General features: G+C 39.3%; 1 non-coding gene across 1 annotated transcript; it reads right to left on the bottom strand.

The window, feature by feature from the left end:
* Nucleotides 1-14,023: 14,023 nt before the first annotated feature.
* LOC119470110 lies at nt 14,024-14,085 on the bottom strand. The gene has a single exon (XR_005198985.1). It is a non-coding gene; the product is annotated as a U7 small nuclear RNA (small nuclear RNA).
* Nucleotides 14,086-14,141: the final 56 nt, after the last annotated feature.

A 14,141-nucleotide genomic window follows, 5' to 3' on the forward strand; every position in this document is an offset into this window, starting at 1 on the left:
TCAAAAAAAAAAAAAGAGAAAACCTTAAATGGGGCTGCCCTTGTGTTTGGCTCTATATCAAATGCCATTATACAGACACCTAAGTAACAAAAAAAAAAAAAGAGTATCTGGAGCAGAGAAACATTCTTTTGTTCATGCCCGCTATCTCAGTCCCATCTATTAGATCTGCTGGCAAAGAATTTGGTAAGATGAAAGGACAGCCATATGTAATGCTTATGGGTGATGCAATACAACTTCAAACCTGGGCAACGCACACTACAAAGAAGTGGAATTGTCTATGTTCTAGTTTTCAAGCATTGCCATGTGCTTTGCACAATACAGCACTGTTTGACCAACATTACCCAACATCATCAGAACCTATTTGTGATCATTAGCCAGCAGCTGTTAAAGAAGAAAAGCAAGCGCCCATTACTATGACAAATTCACCTTGATACCCAAGATCAATAACCCAATTTTGTCTGCAATCATACTAACACAAAGTAGCAAGTTAATCTATTTATCCAACATTGGCATAGGTAGCATAAAATTTTGCCGAAGAAATTGAACACTTTCAAAGGAGGCTTACATCATACATCTTATAACACACAAACACGTGAACTTATCATTTCGAAGTAACTACAGCCAACCACCTCCTATCATTTCCTAGCTGGCTGTGTAAAGCATGTATGGTCTGTAACACACATCTTGCCCTAATTTCATGTGTATTATAAATTGTAATAAGTATTTTTTTCTTTATTATCTAAATATTTTATGAATATGCTTTGGAGTGTATTTTCTTGATTAGATTTTTAAGGCTCTTGAGAACTGAGAAGTAGCACGTATTCTGCTATGGTTCCCATTGCTAGACTGTTTAATCAGCCTTTATTCAGAATAAGGCACAGGGAATGCAAGTATAACCTGCCTTCTAAGAGCTTATCTTCCAGTGACAGTAATAACAGCCGCCATCTTTTGAGCACTATGTGTCAGGCTTATCAATAAATATATGCTTATCAAAATCCTTATATAACCCTGCAAAATAGATATTGCTATTTCTGTTTGACAGATGAAGAACCGAAGGCTCAACTGATACTTAACCAAATTTAACAGGCAGCAAAAGTGGAAGAGATCTTTCTGTTTGAAAATGCATGGTCTTTTCACTATATACATGATGTTATTTCCCTCTGCGCAGTTTGGACCAGAGGAAAAACTCATTAAGTATTTAATTAAATTACATGGGGTGAAGAGGTTATTATGAGGCATTATCTTTTAGAGAAGGGAAATTTGTATTCCATTATAAGGAATTCCTTAATCATTTGTCAATTTATTTATTTGTTTATTCATCATTTTTAGATGTAGTAATACAGTAGTGAATAGAAAGACAAAAACACATTCATTTTTGGAGCTTCCTTTCTAGCTAAAGAAAGATGAACCATTAAGAAAGTAATGTACTATGTGTACTATATTTTAAAAAACAAAGCACGAAATGTTAGAGAATTAAAATTTTAAACAATATGTGCAAAAATCTTGTCTGAAGTACTAGGGGTTGAGAAAAGGCCAGTGTTGCTAAGGCTTGGAGACAGAAGAGGAGAGTGTGGTAAGGTTGCCTGCAAAGGTAGACAGAGTCCAGATCACATAAGGTCCATGTGATGTGCTAAGGATCCTGTATTATATTCCAAAAGCAAATGAAAATCAGTCAGACATTAAAACAAAGAAGCTATTCATTAATTTGTAATTCAATGGGAAAAAATAATCAACGTAACCAATTTAATGTATAGTACTTTCAGAAACACATGTGGTGTGCAAAGCAAGATACATTTAAATTAAAAATCATTTCTTTCCACTAATACATAAGCTCAAAGAGGAAAAGATAATACTTGCAAGCAAGTAAACAAACCAAATATATATTAGTGTTTAATCCAGCAATGGGATGTAGAAAATAAATTTTTAAATCAGTGATTTAGAAGCTGAAAATAACATATTAATCTACATTCAGTACTCATCCTATAAATGCGGTTTCATAAAGAGTTCTTAGCATCTAGCATATTCTTCATTTTCTAATCTCAGTTGATCTCAGCTAATAAGGAGGCTGTTGTTCAAAAGAATGATCTTGTTCAGGATGATTTACCATGGTTAAGAGGGCAAAGGAAATTGGAAATTTATAGATCTGTTAAAAAGACCTAGCTGTCAGGCTAATTGATACATTTTGGCCACCCCTTGAAATTACGTCCGTTTTTAGAATGCCAAATGAACTCTCTGAAGCAATAGAAGAAGGATTGCCCTTTAAACATACTGCAGAATCATCATCAAATAGTTATTTATTAAGCAGCTCAACAAGCATGTACACATTCTTTTTATCGGCAGTTCTGTTTCCTAGAACCAAATATCCATTGTATATAATACTCAATCACAATTGAGTACAAAAGTAGCTATGATTTTAAAAATTATAATTTTGCAAAAATAAAAGTTTGATTGCCCTACTTCATAATGAAGATAGATGGTGCCTATGACTGGGTTTTGCCTGCATAGCTCTTTATTCATGTATTTTATACCTTTGTTCATCCCCGATCAGAAAGAAGTTAAAGATCCTAAGGTTTGGCCAGGTGTGGTGGCTCATGCCTGTAATCCCAGCACTTTGGGAGGCCAAGATGGGCAGATCAACTGAGGTCAGGAGTTCGAGACTAACCTGGCCAACATGGTGAAACCCCATCTCTACTAAAAATACAAAAATTAGCTGGGCGTAGTGGTGGGCACCTGCAATCCCAGCTACTTGGTAGGCTGACGCAGGAGAATCTCTTGAACCAGGGAGGCGGAGGTTGCAGTGAGTCGAGATCACACCACTGCACTCCAGCCTGGGCAACAGAGTGAGATTCCATCTCAAAATAAATAAATAAATAAAAAGGATCCTAAGTTTCATCAGACTTAACTGTAATCCATTTAATGGAAATAAAGTGAAATATAGCCCCCTACCTCAATGTCACTCTTATTGCATTACCTAAAGTTGATTTCTTTATTTTCCTTTACCTCTAAAGATTCACTATACCTGAATACAATCACATGAGATTTGTACCCAATTGAGAAACACACCTAATCTCTTCAATCCTGCTCCTCTACCTCTTAGTTAATAACTCCAAGCTTCCCATTGCTCAGGCCAAAAACCTTGGAGTCAACCTTAACCCACATCCCAGCCATCAGCAGATCCCACACATTCTAACTATGATGGAAACCTGACCACTAGCTACCACCAATACAGCTAACACACACTTCAAACCACTGTCATCTCTTACCCAGATTATCCCACTAGACTTCTGACTCTCCTATAAACACCTTGACCCCATTACAGTCTCCCTATATAGCAAAAAGACAGAGACCAAGACAAAAACCTCCAATGACTTCCCACCTCACTCCAATTACAAGCAAAGGTCTTCACACATGTCTTCAAGCCCCTACATGAAATAATACTAACCCCTAAGTTTACTTCCCCTGTGTCTCCCTATCCATACATCCTCATCCCCTCTGCTCCAGCCACATGGGTGTCCTCACTTTGGCTGGAGTACAACAAGCATACTCTTATTGCAGAGCCTATGCACGGGTGCTCCTCTGCCTAGAAACTTGCCACCAGACACCCATTTCATTCACTTCTTCACCTTCTTTAGACCTTTATCACATTCTTCTCCCACCCACCATATCAAAAACTGCAACCCCATTGTCTCACTTCTATACCCCAAAAGAACTCTAATCCTCTTTCTCAGCTTTATCTTTCTCCACAGTGCTTACCACTGTCTATCTTATGCTGGTTTGCATTTTTAAATATCTATTTTCCATTGCCTCTCTACCACCTCCAGAAGGCTCCCCCTGAGAACAGGAATTTTTATTTGTTTTATTTTCACCGGTACTTTCCCAGTTCCTACAACAGAACCTGGCACATTGTATATACTCTATCAATATTTGTTGAATAAATTAATGAATAAAGAAATACAACATAAGTGATAAAATATCCAAATGATGATACAGCATATGAAAATATTTGGAAACTCATTTTCTTCCTTTTTTTTTTTTTTTTTTGAGATGGAGTCTTGCTCTGTGGCCCAGGCAGGAGTGCAGTGGCACAATCTCGGCTCACTGCAACTTCCACTTCCTGGGTTCAGGTGATTCTTCTGCCTCAACCTCCTGAGTAGCTGGGATTACAGGCGTGCACCACCATACCCAGCTAATTTTTGTATTTTTAGTAGAGACGGGATTTCAACATGTTGGTCAGGCTGGTCTTGAACTCCTGACCTCGTGATCCACCCGCCTCAGCCTCCCAAAGTGCTGGAATTACATGCGTGAGCCACCAGGCCTGGCCTGTAAACACACTTTCTAGATCCAAGAATCTGTGTTATCATTCTGATGATCCAAAAAAAGACACCTACAATTCTAAGCCTCAAATCTCAGAAGAGACCAGTATGCAAAGCCTCTCACAAAATGTCTGGCCCACCTTAATTTGGGCAAAAGAAAAAGAAAAAAAAACTTTGGACAGGTATCGCACCCAATATTAGAGGAGGCAATCCTTCCTCTTATAAAAAATACACTCTCTCGGTCGGGTGAGATGGCTCACACCTTTAATCCCAGCACTTTTGGAGGCTGAGGCAGGCAGATCACTTGAGGCCAGGAATTTGAGACCAGCCTGGCCAACCTGGAGAAATCCCATCTCTACCAAAAATACAAAAAAAATTAGCTGGGCATGGTGACACGTGTCTGTAGTCCCAGCTACTTGGGAGGCTGAGGCATGAGAAGGGAGACTGAGGCAGGATAATCACTTGAACCTGGGAGGCAGTGGTTGCAGTGAGCTGAGATTGTGCAACTGCACTCCATCCTGGGCGACAGAGTAAGATGAAAGAAAAGAAAGGAAAGAAGAAAGGGAGGGAGGGAGGGAGGAGAAAAGGATGAAAGAAGGAAAGAAATAAAGGAAGAAAGAAAGGAAGGAAGGAAGGAGGGAAGAAAGGAAAAAGAAAAAGAGAAAAGAAGGAAGGAAAGGAAGGGAGGGAGGGAGAGAGAATGAAACAGAGAAAGAAAAAGAAAGAAAGACTCTAGGAACTAATTTATATTTTTAAATATTTGATTCTCTTCATTAGTGACAATTTCAAGGAGTAAAGTTAATAGTAGGTGCTGTTGTACTATCAAATTTTTTAATATAGTTAATTAGATTAATTATCTTGAATATCCCATTAGTGCCAAAATGCAATTTAGGCCATTATTTCAAAATAATTTTATGTATGCTTATCAGGACTCCTATATTTATCTTTCTAAACAATAATTGCCTGAAAAAATGTTACAAATTTACCTGTTGGGGCAAATATTGCTGTAAAAAATGACGTTTTTCAACACACACACACACACACACACACACACACACACACACACAAACTGCTGCCATGATAATAGTAGGGATTGTAGTTTTGATAATGGGTTTTCCTTTGCTTCACACCCTTACTCATCTGCACAGCTTCACCCCTAGATTATAAATGCTCTGTTTTACGTAATAGTTTTTAGTTCCTTTGCCATTCTGCTGCCTTCCTTTAAATATACTCCCCAATTTGCCTCCTTCACATTTGAAGTATGGTTCTCAGAGCCAAGCAAAATATTCCCAGAGGTTTTGAGTGGCCAACCACAGTGAACAAACTACCATATTCATGTTCTTTGTTCTGCATTTTATATTTTTATTAATACTGATTGAAAGTATAACAACATTGGGGGCAGTTATATATCAGTGTTGACTTGTTCATTCATTAATTCAGTGGACAGATATTTTTGAAGACTTACCATGTGCCAAGCATTGAGCAATGGGATGGAGATATAATGAATAAGACACAGTCTTTGTTCTCAAGTGACAAAGAGGAGACAGATATTAATCAATAATCGTGCAAATATAAACTCAGAAATTGTGATAAATGTTACGGAAATACTATGAGAAGTTTGAGAATGTATATTACGGTGGTTAAAACAATGGCCTTCAAAGTTGTATACATTATAATCAATGAACCTGTGACTCTGTCACCTTACATGGCAGAAAGACTCTGTAGGTGTGATTAAGTTAAGGCTTATCAAATAAGATTATCCTGAAATATCTAAATGGGCCCAGTGACATCACAAAGGTCCTTAAAGGAGGAAGGCAGAAGGGTTAGAGACAAATGTGGCAAAAGGAGGAATGGGAAGGGTTTGGTGAGAAAAAGATTTGAGGATGCCACTTTCTGGTTTTGAAGACTGAGGAAGGAGTCATGAGCCAAGGAATTTGGGCAACTTTAGAAGCTGAAAAAGACAAGGAATTGGGTCCTTCCCAGAGTCTTCGGAAGGGAGGCAGCCTTGTCAATATATTGATTTGAGGACTTCTGACCTCCAGAACTTTGAGATAATATTTGTGGTTTAAAAAAAAATTTTTTTTTTTATGTCTCACTCTTTAACCCAGGCCAGAGTGCATTGTTATGATCTCAGCTCACTGCGACCTCCACCTCCTGGGTTCAAGCAATTCTCCTACCTCAGCCTCCCAAGTAGCTGGGATTACAGGCAACTGCCATCATGCCCGGTTAATGTTTTCATATTTTAGTAGAGACAGAGTTTTACCATCTTGGCCAGTCTGGTCTTGAAATCCTGACCTCAGGTGATCTGTCCACCTTGGCCTCCCAAGATGCTGGAATTACAGGTGTAAGCCACTACGCCCGGCCTAAATTTGTACTGTTTTAAGCCACTAGGTTGATGCTAATTTGTTAAAGCAACAATAGGAAATCTGTACATAGAACAAAGAACCTGCTCTATTTTGGGGCAGGTTCTAGACACCTCCTTTGAGAGCTGAAAGATGAGGAGATAACCAAGCAAATGTGAGGAAAGGAGGAAGCATTCCAGACTATGGGACTGGTCCCTAAAGTTGGGCAGGAAGACAACTGGCACGTACAAATAATTAAGAGATCAGTGGGGACATGAAAGGAGAGAGTAGTTTTAGATGTGGGAGAGAGGGAGGTAGGAGCTGAGTCATTTTTATAAGCCATTCTACAGAATGGGGATAATAGTATCTAAAAGTGTTGTTGTGAAGATTAAATAATTATTTTAAGTGCCTGGTACATAGTAAGTAAAAATAAGAATTGCAGCTGTTATTATTAAAGTTTAAATTTAGAATCTTCAAGATTTGATTTTGAACATGATATGCAAGATATCCAGAGATGAGAAAATGATTCTGTCCTGTGAATTATGGAGTATCTCACTTTTTATTTGTTTTATTTATTGCTTATATATGAGTCAGATATTGCCATGATAATGCTGTATAACAATACACCCCAAAACCTCAGGACATACAACAAAAGGATTTATACTCATACTCACAGACCTGCAGGCAAATGAGATTTTGCTGGACTAGAAAAGACTTGGCTTGGTAGCTCTTCTTCAGGCTGTGGATTGACTGAACTTGCTTCCAGGTTGTGGGCTGGGTTCAGGTGTATTCCACATGTGTTCATTCTAGGGCCCAGATTGAAGGGCACTTGCTACTTGCCTCATGTTCTTCTCATGATGGAGCACTAGAGTATAAGGATCAAGCCAAACCTCATGTAAGGCCTCTACCTGGGTCAAATTGGCCAGTGTTCTATAGATCAAGGCAAGTTACATGGCTAAGCTCAAAATTAAGGAGGTGGCAAAGTACACCCTGCCCTCAGTGGGATGGAAAGAGAGATATTTGCTGACCTATAATTCAGACTCACACCTGCTAGTTCATAATACTTTTAAAATTTCATATTAAGGGATAATAACCTCAATTAACAACTATGCTATTTTATCCACATTTACTAATATTATATTTAGCAGAAATTTTTCATGTGAAGAATTTAAAATCTATACATAATATAACTTATAGCAAATAAGCTCTACAATATGGAATTTTAATATAAAATCACTGGCTTCTTTTCAAATGTATGACAACACATTAGGCATTTTTCTCCTCTTAATTTTAATTTTTAAATGTCCTTCAGCAATCATAACTTTTATTAAAGGGTAGTCACTGAGGATAACTACAGAGACTAAGTTTATGCCTTTTTTTGTTTTTTTTTTTGAGATGGAGTCTCATTCTATTGCCCAGGGTGAAGTGCAGTGGTGCTCTCGGCTCACTACAACCTCTGCCTCCTGGGTTCAAGTGATTCTCCTGTCTCTGCCTCCCAAGTAGCTGGGATTAGTGGCATGCGCCACCACGCCCGGCTAATTTTGTATTTTTAGTAAAGATGGGGTTTCACCATGTTGGTCAGGCTGGTCTCGAACTCCTGATCTCAGGTGATCCGCCTGCCTCAGTCTCCCAAAGTTCTGAGATTACAGACATGAGCCACAACGCCCAGCTAAGTTTATGTTCTTTTGGTAATGCCAGAAAATTCAAGCCAGAGTTAATTTCTATTGTAACCAATTAAAAAATAAAATAGGACATCAGTATTCCAAATATATGTCATGAGTGAGTTTGTAACATCCTTAGCACATTAAGTGGAGTCACATGTAATTCCCTATTGCTTCGCCTAAGCGTGTCAACCCTTAATTAAGATAATTTCTCATTTCTGTCACATTACCTTTAAAGAAACATTTTTTACTGCAAAACATAAAAAATCTGTAGAAAAGTGCATAAACATATAGACAGAGTTTTACAATGAATATCTATATAATAACGAACTAGGTCACAAAATAGGGCATTGCCAACATCACGGAAGCCTCCACTGCCTTCCTGATCAAAACCTGTATCCCTTCCTGATCAAAACCCTGTATCCCTTCCTGTATCCCTTCCTGATCAAAACCTTCTTCGTCACCGCCACAGGTACTCATACTTCTGTATTCCATGGTAACTGTTGTCTTGACTTTTCCTTATAGGTATACCACCTATATGTCTCTATCCCTAAACAATATAATTGAATAAAGCCTCTTTTGAACACTATAAATGGAATGACATAGTATGCATTCTTTTGGGTTTTGTTTTTCCACACAGTATTATATTTTTAAGTTTTATCAGTGTTATTGTGTGCAGTTGTAGTTAATTCATTTTCATTCAGGTAAAATATGACATTATTTGGCTATAGCACGATTTGCTTATCTTTTCTACTATTAGTTTGCATTTGGTTTATTTTTAGCTTGGGCTGTAACAAATAGCACTGCCATGAGCATTCTTGTATATTTCTCCTGCATTCATAGTCCCTCCATTACATAGCAACATTATTCTTTCAGATGATTAGATTGTGTGATCACTTTTCCACTCTAAAACGAAAAAAAAATTACTCTGTCCTCATAAGATATAAAGCAAAAATCTAAATTTCAGTTTATTATTTCACAGATTTACATCAAATGTTTATTATGAGGTCTAATGGCATCATGGTAGATTGAAAGGCTTACAGTAATGAACAAAATGTCAATTCAACCATCAAAGAGGTTATAGCCTAGTGAGGGAGAAGATATGCATAAGAATAATTATAATGAAGTTTGTAATAACTAATAGAAAGGTACAGAAAAAAATATAATAGGAGTCCAAAAGAAGGAGTGACTACTTCATACTGAGAGGAATGAAGGAAAGCCTTGGAGAGGAGATGAAATTTAAATTTTACCCTCAAGGACGGGTCGGAATTTGGTTTGTATAGATAGAAAAAAAGACATTCCGGGCCGGGCGCGGTGGCTTAAGCCTGTAATCCCAGCACTTTGGGAGGCCGAGGCGGGTGGATCACAAGGTCAAGAGATCGAGACCATCCTGGTCAACATGGTGAAACCCCGTCTCTACTAAAAATACAAAAAATCAGCTGGGCAAGGTGGCGCGTGCCTGTAATCCCAGCTACTCAGGAGGCTGAGGCAGGAGAATTGCCTGAACCCAGGAGGCGGAGGTTGCGGTGAGCCGAGATCGCGCCATTGCACTCCAGCCTGGGTAACAGGAGCGAAACTCTGTCTCAAAAAAAAAAAAAAAAAAAAAAGATATTCCATGGCAGAAAGACAAGCTCAAAGACACAGAGGAAAGTCAGACAGGGACATGTATATGAAATCTATAGTAATTACAGTTGGCCAGTGCATAAGATAATTAATAATATGAACAACGAGAACACATGGAAACAGGAAGGGTAGCATCACAAACCAGGGCCTGTTGGGGAGTAGGAAGCCAGGGGAAAGAGAGCAGGGGGTGGGGGAACTGGAGAGGAATAACATTAGGAGAAATACCTAATATAGATGACAGGGGTGGGTATGGATGCAGCAAACCACCACGGCATGAGTATACCTATGTAACTATCCTGCACGTTCTGCATAGTTACCATATAACTTAAAAGTATAATAAAAAAAATTTTTTTTAAGAATATTTTTTTCACTTATTTTTTCCATAAATATTTAACATCTGAAAAGTAGCCTCAGGTCAATTATAATAATGGACAGCAAAAAACAGACACGCTTTCTTGTCTTTGTGGAGATTACAGCTTAGGCGGGGAAACAAATATTAATCAAATAACCACATAAACATGCAAAATTGAGTCTTTGACAAATGCTTTGAAGAAGATACAAAATGAATGTAATAACAGCAGGATTTGTTCTAGTCAGAGAGAACAAAATAATTTTTAAGGAAAGGATACCTGAGGTAACAGATAGATGAAAAGCTAACAGGAAACTAGTTGAAATAGGGGAGGGAAGAGCATTCCAGGTAGAAGAAATAGCTTGTGCAAAGAGCCTACGGCTATGAGGAACACAGAGTGTGAAGAAGCATTTGAGAGACAGTGAGTGAAAGGTCAGGCCAAGGTTTGAGACTTTAAATGCCAAGCAGAGACAATTCTTCCTAGACTATGTGAGCTCCTTGAGGTCAGAGAACCTATCTTATTCAATTCTGTATCAGACATAACATAGCATCTGATATGGAGTAGATGCCCAAAACATTTGCTGAATTGACTTGAGTGCAGATTTTATTTTGTAGCTAATAGAAGCCACTGAAAAAAAATTGGTGGGGGATAAGCTGGGGGATAAGGGGAGGATCAAGTAAATTATAATAGGCTCTGGTTAGTGATCGTAAGAAAAGTATGTAGGCCGGGTGCAGTGACCCACACCTGTAATCCCAGCACTTTGGGAGGCTGAGGTGGGCAGGTCACAAGGTCAGGAGACTAAGACCATCCTGGCCAACACCATGAAACCCCATCTCTACTAAAAGTATAAAAAATTATACTGGGCATGGTGGTATGCGCCTGTAGTCCCAGTTACTCGGGAGGCTGAGGCAGGAGAATCACTTGAACCCAGGAGGTGGAGGTTGCAGTGAGCCGAGATCACCCACTGCACTCCAGCCTGGTGATGGAGCCAGACTCCCTCTCAAAAAATAAACAAACAAAAAAATTGGCTATTTTATTTTTCTTTCTATGGTGAAATTGTCATGGAGCCTGGATATTTCAGGTTCATATGTATGCATGATCAGTGTCCCACTGTGGTCAAAAACATCAGTGGACTTGGTGAACTTGGATTCCTGGGGCAGCTGTATTTATTAACAAGCACACTGCCTGATTCTTATTTTCAAGAACATTTGAGAAACCCTAGTATAGAGAACATTCTAGCGGAAATGAAAGGCATGTGCAAAAGTATGAATACATTACAGAACTAAAAGGCATATTCAGGAAATGGTTGGAGAGCAGGGAGTCTGTGGGGAAGTGATTATTGCTGAGGCTGGAGAGGGATTGAGGTCAGATCGTGGAAAGGCTTATTAGGCAAGCAAAGTAATCTTGTGAATAATGGGGAACCAATGGAATATCTTAGGCAAGATACTGTTTTGAGGGAAAAAATAACCAGAGAAATCAAAGAGTTCAGGTTTAAGAGACATTTTTTTTTCTTTTTGAGATGGAGTTTCACTCTTGTTGCCCACGCTGAAGTATAATGGCACCATCTCAGCTCACTGCAACCTCTGCCTCCTGGGTTCAAGCGATTCTCCTGCCTCAGCCTCCCCAGTAGCTGGGATTACAGCCATGCACCACCATGCCCAGCTAATTTTGTATTCTAAGTAGAGATGGGGTTTCTCCATGTTGGTCAGGCTGGTCTCAAACTCCCGACCTCAGGTGATCCGCCCACCTTGGCCTCCCAAAGTGCTGGGATTACAGGCATGAGCCACCAGGCCAGGCCTAAGTGACATTTCTGAGGGAGAATTGATAGTGTTTAATGGCCACTTCCACAAGAAGTAAAAAAGGAGAGGTGGAGGATGAATCTAAGATTGGTTGAATGAAACAAGTATGTGGTAGGCTGCCTTTGCTACCAAGGGATCCCATTTTGGACTTAATACACCATGACAAATGACTGTACATAGATAGATCAATCAGACAGTTGGAAATAGCTACCTCATGTTTGGTCAAATGTTCTCAGGGCTGAGAACATGAGTTATGAGAGTCTTTAATATAGAAGCTATGGGAATTTCACTTGTATGAGGATGTAAATTGGTAAGTGGACCAAAGACATAAACAGAGTGAAATAAATATGTTTAAGTAGCACCTAGAGAAGAAATCAGCTAAGGAGACTAAACAGAGATAGCAGAGGTAGCAACTGCAGTCTTGACTACTCTAAATCATCAGATGTTCCATGAAGTGTACAAGAACTGAAAAAGTAAACATAGATCCATAATGATTGGACTGATAAAACATATATTTGCCACCTATCTAGAGCATTCCAAACACCTAGTAAAATTCTAGAAAGTCTGTTATCGAATGACCTGATCAACTTAAATAAACGTAAAACCTAGGTAAGCCATTGGTCCCTAGATCCAAGAACACCAGAAGTCTTTAGTACTTGCATTTTTTTGTCCTGGTTCATCCACTAATTTGAGCCAATCATTTAACGTCTACAAACTGTTTTTCTCCTCTTAATAAAAGAAAAGCTATGGAGTCTGGGATTGTCAGATGACAGCATAGGTTGCTTCCAGCTTTAAAATCTAAAGTCTCCAGAGACCCAAGCAATTCTGAGATGGAAATCTTAAATAGACTCAAGAGCAAATGCTGAAGTAATAATTCCTCTTTCCCAGTGTCACCCTTCCCCCTTCCTCAATGATTACTGATTGGGATTCCCAAAAGTATATAGGAGGCATAGAATACTTCTCTAGTTCCTGTCATGAGTGCAGGTGATTGTCACCCATTCACTCTGAATGGTGCCTGGCATCACATTGGTGGAATGGCATTCATGTGTACCTCACCCAGAAGAGCCTTCCTTCAGTACCTCTGCAGTGGCTCACCAGGCACCTGATACTCCCTTACATCCCAGTGGAATGCCATAAGCTTTCTTCAGGTAGTTATGTTAAATGAATCTGGGTTCTCTGAGGAACTCTGTAAGGTTCAGTACACATTCAAGGGCTCAGTAGGTAAGGCTTTAAAAAAAAAAAAAAAGACTTTTTTTTTTCTCCCTACCAGAATTTTAAAGAAAGAAAAAGGTAACAAGATAAAGAAATATTTACTTTTAAAAAAAACCTAATTACTGTTTTGCAAGGGGCATGTATGTTACACTATATAATCAAGTAAAACTGGTTGAGGGACGGCTCAGGACTTGGATAACCCATGTCTGTCTCTTTTGCTTGATTATTGCAACACCGTGTGCCAGGCACTGTGCTGGTTTCTGGAGTTATATTATTTTTTTAAAAAAATAGACAATTCCTGTAAACCCGCTGCGGATTTTCGTGGCCGCACGCAGGAAACTGCGGTACGCAATATTTCAGAATGGCAGGTGAGTATTTCTTTTTTCTTTCTTTTTTTTTTTTTTGAGACGGAGTTTCACTGTTGTTGCCCAAGCTAGAGTGAAATGGTGCGATCTCGGTTCACCATAACCTCCGCCTCCCGGGTTCAAGCGATTCTCCTGCCTCAGCCGCCCGAGTAGCTCGGATCACAGGACAGGCATGCGCCACCAAGACCGACTAATTTTATATTTTTAGTAGAGACAGGGTTTCTCCATGTTGGTCAGGCTGCTGTCGGGACTACTGACCTCAGGTGATCCGCCCGCCTCGACCTACCAAAGGGCATTACGGGGCATTATAGGCGTGAGCAACAGCGCCCGGCCGCAGGTATTATTTTTTTGGGGGGGTAGGGGCTTTCCGGCAAAAACCAGAAAGCCTGCTAGACAAATTCTTCAAGAGCTGTAATTCTTTAAGGACTAGGCTGGAGGCCTTCGGCTCCGACTAAAACACTCACTGAAAAGCTGCT

This window comes from Cebus imitator, unplaced genomic scaffold (genome assembly GCF_001604975.1).
Source record: "Cebus imitator isolate Cc_AM_T3 unplaced genomic scaffold, Cebus_imitator-1.0 Scaffold22, whole genome shotgun sequence".
NCBI lineage: Eukaryota > Metazoa > Chordata > Mammalia > Primates > Cebidae > Cebus > Cebus imitator.